Here is a 9,676-nt window from a genome sequence, read left to right as displayed (position 1 = left end):
CAGTACTGCACCCTATCCACTGCGCCACCTTGGCTGTTGAACTAGAATACCACCCAGATCCCTTCCAATTACATTACTCTGTCTGTGCTCTATGTGCAAGGCAACATAATTAGACTGTTACCTGTTTGGTTTTAGCACTGACATAAAATATGTTATAAACCACTTGAATTTGGAAAGTAAATTCCCTAATTATTTCTATTTATTTTCCTAGGGGAATGAATAGTGAACTTTTGGATAAGTGGAATAAAAACCACCCAGCTGGAATGGCTACAGAGCATCAGGACTGGCTGGTGACTGTGCCCCAAATGTGTAAAATTTTGAAAAAAAAAGTTGAAATATACATTTTGAACAATTCATTATTTATTTGAATAATAATTGAATAATGCAGTATGTGGATACTTCACTTAACAAAGAATGATATTGAACTGAGTTTGGTGATCCTTCTAGTTTAAGAAGTTGTAAGATATTTTGATGTCTGTGTAATACCTAAGTATATTTCTTGATTGTTTACGTATATTTACTTTCAGAGTTAATTAATAAATCTTGTGTGAAAATAGCAACAACAAGGACATAGTATTACAATAGTTTTAACATAAATAATAATCAGAGTTTTCCTGTAGTTCTTCAACCTAAACCCAGAAAAATATAGAAATTTGTAAAATTCCTATATATATTACAAAGCTCCAGGTACTTGGAACCAGAGGTGGCATTCAGCAGGTTCTGCAGAACAGGTAGAGGAAATTTTGAGTAGTTTGGAGAACCTGTAAATGCCACCTCTGACTGGTCCCACTCCCATTTATTCTCTGCATCCCGAGTCCCAGCTGATCGGGAGGAAATTGGTATTTTGCAGTATCCTTTCCCTGCCATACCCACCAAGCTATGCCATGCCCACCAAGCCACACCCACAGAACCAGCAGTAAAAAAAATTGAAGTTCTCCCCTGCTTGGAACAATAGCTTTTGAATTTCCCAAAAATATTATTTTGGCTTCTGTCCATCAAAAGGCTGACTATTCCAGCTTTTGAGAAGCCTTCCAAGAACAAACAGAGCAATCTCATGAATGCGTCCCAGTTTCCATAATCAAGTTTTCACACATGGCAGCCTCAGTAAGATTAGCTATGCAGATTTGAATTTTTTAAAAAAACCTGCAGTGTTTGTTCCAGCACTATATTCTCCTTGGATGAAGTATGAAGCATGCCAGCCATGAAAGGATCTGGTCTTTTTATTGGCTTTCACTAGCTAGAATGGGCCTGGATCCAATTTTCAAAAAATAGCTTGTGTAGCAACAAACTTTACTTTTACACTTGCAGGCGAGGGTAAAGCCAATCAAATCTAATCAAATCATGATTCTGCTACTTTGAACTCTGGTCTCACATTTAGAAACAACACAGACTTAATTCCATATGTTCTAAGAGAGGAAATTATGATTTAGAAAATTTTAAGCATGACACATTGGAATCTAAAAGAATTTATAATCATTTCTTTCTTGGTTATATAGAGAATCCCAGATTCTGTGAATCTGTATTTCTGTAACCTTTCTGTTGGGAAACACAGAAGCTAGAAGTGATACATGCAATGAAATACTGTAGGCTAGAATGTACAATGTGTGAAGTCTAAAATGGGTAGTTCACTCAGAGAATTCAGGAAGACATCCTTTGGCTCAGGAAAGTGATGCCTTGTATCTAAATGTCGTGGTAGATCTCCTGCAACTTATAGAAGTATGGTCCTTACATGGCTATAGTGGTCTTTTATGCTTACTGTTACACTTCTAATGAAGGGAAGTTCTCTTTTTATTCCTTCCTAGGGTCAACCCTTTCCACCTATTTTCAAAAGCCAGCTGGCATGCCAATTTAACCTTTTTTCCCAACATGACAAGAAGTCCTTTTATCCACAATGCTTATGAATAGTATTGCAGATTAAGAACTGTAGGACTTACTGAATGACACTATTTTGCTACAAGAGATACTTATTGTTTTCCAGCATCTGCCAGGAGAGGCAGCTATTTTAAAACAAGTGGCAAACATCTTTGTCAGAATAAACTGAATCACACTCTTTTACTGGTATCCAATTCTCTCCTCATAAGGCACCAACAAGTACCCAACTATCAAGTTGTTCATATAGAGGAAGGTTGGGATGAAGTATGACGGTTGTCTTTGTGTAAATCATCCAGGCTTGCTGAAGCCAAGTCAAAATGGCCATAGCAAAGCAGTGCCCAGTGATTGAAGGGCAGGGAAGGTGATGATGGTCCCTAAGGCAGTCTAAAGTGGTCAGGAGGAGCAATGCAGATCCCAACACTGGAATACATCATTGAAGCAAGCTAAAATATGTTAAAAGTAGCAAAATTATGTATAAAAGGATGGCTTTAAGCATCTTAGGTAATATAATGGCAAGTTCATTAAAATATGAAATATTAGGATACAAAAATGGATACAAGGGATGCTGGAAATGGACTAACAGCAGTGGGGCATTACGTTGGCATTGGATGAAAGTGGTTTTTATCATCGTTACATATTGTAAGTGTGGAAATAGTGCTATATTATGTAAGTATCATGAGATTCTATGATTTTTCTAAATCCATCATAGAGAACTCATTACATTAGGATTTGGAAACATGCTGGATAAATAATTGCAGGACACACAGGTAACAGAAAAAAATTCATTGTGTAGTTAGGAAAAATACTCAAAACTCACACGGATGGTGAATTTTAGGAACGCTAAGATATTTCTTTCAATGTAAATTAAATCATGATATTATTTGCTTCTTGCTTGTATCACAACTGGCATATAAAATGAAAGAATTGTTCAGAAGTTTGTTTTGACTTACTATTAAACTCTAAAAGCATTAGTAAATTGTACAATCACTATTGCACTTAAAAAAAAAGAAACTGAATTGTAGATTTGTTGGCCATTTCCTTAATCTGTTATTAATAAACTTGAAAGAGCATAACCCTGTCTAATAAACACATAAAACGAATGGGCACTGTAGCAATTCAGAGAATCATTTGTTGTTTAGATTTCAGTCACAATTAATCACAATGGAGGTTGCCAGCTGTATTTATTAGCAACACAAATTCTTATGATTCAGTGCCAGGACACTTTGAATCATTCCAGAGCATGCTGGTAGAGACATAGGATAGATAAATACCCCAGTCTTATGCACAGAAAAACAGAGGAGGGGGTAAGTGAAGGAAGGAGGGGAAATGCAGCTGAGAAACTAGATCTGCACAATTGGCATGAATTCCCAAAGAATGATTTTGAATTTTCCCTCTGCAGCAAACAGATGAACAGAGAGTAATTAATTCAAGAACAGTAGACTCTCTCCTTTCTCCCTGTGTTTTCACCTGGTCTGCCTTTGTAAATCTTTTAGCTGTGCAAATGGCCAAACTGCATATTCCAGTTACGGTAGGTTTCGTTCTTCCTTCCAGTCAAGGCTGCTTTCCTATAACTTAAATGATTCCTATGACTTTTGTTTCTTGTAATTTCTAAAACTCTTTTTATTTCCCTTGTGAGGTTGGCCTCTGCACTGGAGATAATCTGGACAGCCTTAGGGTTACTACCATGGACAGAAATGCAATTTTTATATGGTCACAATTAATGTGATAATTTATGACTATGGTCTCAACTGAAATGTTTTAGAAAGGAATGCAAGTTTTGTAAAGGGAGAGGCAAGAAAACAAAGTCAATCTCTGCTGTTTCTAGCGATTTATTTGGTTTTGCTATTTCACCTTTTTCTGTGAATAAAAGAATGGAACTATAAAACAGAAACAATTTAGATTCCAGGCTAGGTACTTTAATTTGTGACAATGAATCCCTATAACAATAGCACTTAGATTTATATACCACTTCATAGTGCTTTATATCTCTCTCTAAGCAGTATATAGAATCAGTATATAGAATCAACATATTGAGCCAACAATCTGGATCCTTATTTTACTGAGCTCAGAAGGATGGAAGGCTGAATCAATCTTGAGCCAGTGGGCAGTGGGCAGAGTCAACCTGCAGGACTGCATTCTAATCACTGTGCTATCATGGTTCCTAAAGGGTGTTTTTTTTTTGGTGATGCATGTAGTGATGCTATGTGGATTGGATATATGAATATGTTTTTGGCTGACCAACAGCACCCCCACAGGATGTCAAATATAATCTACACAAGATTAGAGATACACTCTTACTCCAATGTGATATATTCCATTGTTTTCCAGCAATGGTCCATTGAATTCTACAGAGGAGAAATGGGACAAACTAAGTGCTAAACAATTAATGGACATTAATTTGTTATTAGGAATCAGAAGGACAAAGTAATATCAGAGATTTTTAACCTACTACCAACATAGCAAACATTAGTAAGACCCTTTTAGAAACTTTTAACAATATAATTGAGCAAGAAATTGTTGAACTCACCCGTATCAAAATATTTTTAGAATAGAATTCTTTATTGGCCAAGTGTGATTGGAGACACAAGGAATTTGTCTTTGTTTCATATGCTCTCAGTGTACATAAAAAGACAAGATACATTCATCAAGAATCACAAGGCACAGCACTTAATGATAGTCATAGGGTACAAATGAGCAATCAGGAAACAATATCAATATAAATTGTTAGAATACAAGCAAAAAAGTTACAGTACTGCAGTCATAAGTGGGAGGAGATGGGTGATAGAAATGATGATAAAACTAATAGTAATATTAAAGCAGTCTTAGTGAATGGTTTGACAGTGGTGAATTTGTTTCAGACAAACACAATAGGTTTTTAGTACAGTACAATTGATAACTGAAAAAGTAATCTATCACACATATAACTTGCATCTTAATGACAACCCTATTCCCCTTTCTGCCACCTTCACTCCATCTTAAATCCCAGTCCATCTCTCCATTTATGCATTTAATAAAGTGAGTGGTAGCAGAACTACAAGTGGCTGATTTTGTAAACTGTGAAAGAGATAACAATAGCATTATTATAATAAATATTTCTCTTCCTACCTGTAGACAGAGTATTTTCACATTTGAGTTTCAGAATATCCTTCACTGTGTGTTTTCTTGACCAATTAAATATTGAGAAAAGATATGGTTTGAGGATTGGTATTAGTAAGGCCAGCCATCATAGGTTGTGATTTTTGTTTTTTCTTCTATCACTCATATTACTGCCAATCATCATCTCATTTGACAAGTTTTTGAGAGCTCTAAGCCATGGGCTTTGAAATGGTTTCCATTGACTTTTGAAAAATGTTGCATGCTTTTTTTGCCTATGCAAGACAGATTTGACATGCATACAACAAACATTAGCTGGGATTGGCATCTTGAGTAAAATCTTTGGTATGCTTGTTGTCTGTCAACCTTTTATGCAAAAAATAAAGCATTCACCTGTGGGAATCTGATCTGGCATAATAAGCTATATTTCGGGCCTAGGTGAACCAACCACGTTTCTTGGAAAATACGAAATGAAGCGAACCATCTAGTTACAAAGAGAAAGACAGAAGGAAAATATTAAATTTCTATCATGTGCACATCAAATTCTTGTTAAATATATATGAAAGCAAAGAAGAAGACATGACTTGCTAAAAATTGGGCAGAAATATTTATGCATGTTTTTATATTATAGATATTTGCTTTCTTTCAGCCAAGGCGTACTTGGGGTTTAAAACCCCCCGAGGTGAAGAATACAGTTAATTGCTTTGTACTGCTGTTACTATTTGCTTCTGGTTTGACTGCTGTGCTCTGCAAACGCAGAATAACAACTCTAGTGGGCCTGGGATCAGATGACATGCTGGTAAAGGATTAAGAGCAATTCTATCTTTTTGGCATGGGCTGTGGAATTTTCATTAAAATGACCTTGGGTGTGGCGAGAAAGGAATCTGGGCTCAGTGCATATTGTACCTGGGAAAATGCAATTTCAAAACAATGCACTATGGTGGAAGGAAAGAGGGGGATACTGTAATAGCAATAGCAATAGCAGTTAGACTTATATACCGCTTCATAGGGCTTTCAGCCCTCTCTAAGTGGTTTACAGCATATTTCCCCCAACAACAATCCGGGTCCTCATTTTACCAACCTCGGAAGGATGGAAGGCTGAGTCAACCCTGAGCCGGTGAGATTTGAACAGCCGAACTGCAGAACTGCAGTCAGCTGAAGTAGCCTGCAGTGCTGCATTTACCCACTGCGCCACCTTCGCTCTATATGTCTAAAGCCGCAAAAAGAAATGCATTTGGCCTGCATCTTAGACTGCAAACCACTTGTATACAATCAATTACTGTTCAGATATAATCACTAAATCCCCCTTCAAACAATAGCTAGCTAGGAAGACTGTTGGCTAAGATGATGAAAATTATAGTTAATTGAATTAACTGTACATTAACTGGGCAAAATTGTCCATTATTAAAGTTTTAAAAAATATTATAACATTATAACACTTATAACAATGTTTATAAGCTAGGTTTTGGAGTGAGCTTAAAAAGTATGATAAACTAAAGTTAAGGCTCCATTACTATCTGGATTGATGCAGTGATAACACTGCTATTGTCAGATTGGAACCCTAATACAAGTTGGGCAAACTATAAGCCATGGATGTTTGTAGCCTTCTTTAAAAGAGTCTAAAGTACCTTCTTTATCACCTTCTCAGCTCCTTCAAATGATATCGCTAAACTTCAACAGTAGATAGTTAAGAAATTAGGTTTCTTGGGCATCTTTCAAATTATAAACGAGGTACCTTTTAGCCTTAAACTCCTGCAAAGCCAATACCCCCAAATATACAAGGCTGCCTTGCCTACTTGCATAATATTACCACATCATCACTCTGTCCATTGTAGTTTTTGTTTCTCATCAGTCACTAATGCATTATGCACTTAACATGTATCAGATTTTGTACCTGTGGTTATTATTAGTGTTCCCAAAAATAAATAAGTAAGGTTGTAACAAAAGGACCATGTAGCTATATGGTTTATATTGGGAACCTGGTGGTGGTGTAGGTAGTGGACAACCCATATTAGGAGAAATGAAACTCCTAGGAGAAATTGAAAGGATACACAAGATAATGCCAAGGTGAGGAAGGGAACACATCAGCCTCTTTCTGAAAAAGCCACAGCAGTAGAATAAGAATGTCTGCAGACTGTGCCTGCTGTGCATAATGGATGCTCTGATGAATGGGGGTTGGGAAAGGTGATAGATGCTGGGGAGAAACAAAGAAAACCTACAGAGCAAGTATCTGCTGATTACCCTTGTTAAACCTGTATCAACAGATTTCCCCACCCTTCGATGCTGCCTGGCCTTGACTCAGTCCATTGTCTTGGAAGAGAAGAGAGATAGTTCCTTATGTGGAAAAGTCTTTGAAGAATGAAAGAAAGGGAATCAGAGACTACAGAGGTAAGGACTTGGTTGTAGCTGAGGCTGGAAGACTTATTGAGATTGTTGGTGAGACAGCAGGAGAACAAGCTTCAAGCTGCTACTGCCAGAACAGTTTACATCCTTGATTAGGCATTTTATTTTGAAAATTAGTTTGAGTTCTTGGTTTAGTATTGGGAAATACTAAATTTTGGGAAAGTAGTGGTGATGTGGAAAATGACAATATAAAGCTGGGAGAAAGGGAAAGGATTGACAAGATAGAACTATAAACTGGCTCTCTGAACAATTTGACAGATTTGAAGAGCCATAAATACTTTGTTCTCATCTGAACAATTATATAAATGGTATGGTTTTGCACCTGTCACTCATTCTCATCCATATTGGTTAAGTTATATTCACCAATACAATCACTGGTAAGAGCTAGTACTGAAAAATATTAAAAGGGAAAGAAAAAGCTATCTTTATGAAGTGCAAAAATGGTATTTGTATAACATAAAGCACAAAGACCTCTGTGGATAAAATGCTAAATTAACCTTTGGATTAAATATCAGTTGCAATAATTTCATTTTTTAAAATATACATAACCACTGTATAATTCATTTAACAACTGCAGTGTTATGTTTAACATTAGTGGTAAAACAGGCTCTACATTTGGATGTGAGTCAGTTGACAACACCTTGCTCAGGAATGGAAATTCTCCTCCCAATTGTAGTTTTAAGGCAAGGACTACAAGAACTACTTACCAAAATTATTCTGTTTCATTGCCCACCAAACTCTTTTGTTCAATTGAATGGTAATATTTGATTGTGATCTTTTCTGCTTTGGATGGGAAATATTTTTCAGCCTGAAAGCCATATCACTTCTACCATAGGTATCTCTTTTGGCAGTAGGTGGGAGGATGTTCCTATTGGAACATAATATGTACATGCACACACACATATAGTACAGTATACACACACATATACACATTTATGCTATTTATAGACATTTTGCTTATTCCTAGGGTTTTCTATCTTTATCACTCTAAAAATAGTAAAGTGCCCCTGAAGAGAGAAAGGATACTTAGTAAGCATTGCATGCTACCAGTTGACAAAGAATCTCTTTCTTCCATATGTTGTCTAGAAAGGAAGGAACTACCCACAGAGAAAGTGATGATTTTGCTTCCTGTATGAATATTTCTGCTATTTTCTCATGCTTTAAGTATGAAGGAAAGGAATTGCTGGACAGATTTACACTGGGAGCATGGAAACAGTGTTTCAGAAATTTTCAAATACTTTTTTTTGATGTTCCTCAATAATCTCAGGTATCCCAGAAGTGCCTCAAAGATCATCAGAACAACGGTCTGGACCAGAAAACTGGTAAACTATGGACAAGAGAGGAAGGTGTGATGCAGAGGTTTTCTACCTTGAGTTATTTGTAAAAATAATAAAGGCATGATACAAATAAATAAAATGAATACCCAAAAGTAGCATGACCAATGGGGAAGTTTTATTGGACATTTTGAGAAGCATCTTGGGCCAGTGATCTTCAAATATTTTTCTAGGTGAGTTGCATGCAGCAACATCAGAGTTTGATTTCTCGAGTCTGTTGTTGCCTGATTTCCCACTTGTTGTATTAGTGGTTTCCGGATGGCTTTACTGCTGTTCGCTTGTGCGTGCTGCAAGAGCATGCACAGTTCATTTAAAATTGTTGTGTGCATGTGCAGAAACAAGATGGCAGCACCAACAAAGCTGACTGAAGAACCAGTTCAGGGGTGTGGGTTGCTGCCAGTTCCAGTGACTCACACCGCCATGACACTACTAGTTCGGCCGAACCGGGCCAAACCGGTAGGAACCCACTTCTGATATCTTCTTAAAAACTTCCAGTGTTGGAACATTTACAACCTCTGGAAGCAAGTTGTTCCACTGATTAATTGCTCTAACTGTCAGGAAATTTCTCCTTAGTTCTAAGTTGCTTTTCTCCTTGATTAGTTCTCAACCATTGCTTCTTGTCTTGGGCTCAGGTGCTTTGGAGAATAGCTTGACTCCCTCTTCTTTGGGGCAGCCCCTGAGATATTGGACACTGCTATCATGTCACCACTAGTCCTTCTTTCAATTAAACTAGACATACTCAGTTCCTTCAGCTGTTCTTCATATGTTTTAGTCTCCATTCCCCTAATCATCTTTGTTGCTTTTCTATGCACTCTTTCTAGCATCTCCACATCTTTTTTATATTGTGGCAACCAAAACTGGATGCAGTATTCCAAGTGTGGCCTTACCAAGGCACTATAAAGTGATATTAACACTTCATGTGATCTTGATTCTATCCTTCTGTTTATACAGCCTAGAACTCTGCTGACTTTTTT

At 36.9% G+C, this 9,676-nt stretch overlaps 1 long non-coding RNA gene across 1 annotated transcript; it reads left to right on the top strand.

Annotated features, from left to right (window-relative positions):
- The first annotated feature begins 5,608 nt into the window (after positions 1-5,608).
- LOC116513025 lies at positions 5,609-8,777 on the top strand. The gene is made up of 3 exons (XR_004255955.1): positions 5,609-5,764; positions 7,230-7,353; positions 8,636-8,777. It is a non-coding gene; the product is annotated as an uncharacterized LOC116513025 (long non-coding RNA).
- Positions 8,778-9,676: the final 899 nt, after the last annotated feature.

Source organism: Thamnophis elegans, chromosome 9 (genome assembly GCF_009769535.1).
Source record: "Thamnophis elegans isolate rThaEle1 chromosome 9, rThaEle1.pri, whole genome shotgun sequence".
Lineage (NCBI taxonomy): Eukaryota > Metazoa > Chordata > Lepidosauria > Squamata > Colubridae > Thamnophis > Thamnophis elegans.
Note: the sequence above shows the minus strand (reverse complement) of the source record. Positions and strands in the feature narration are given on the sequence as shown.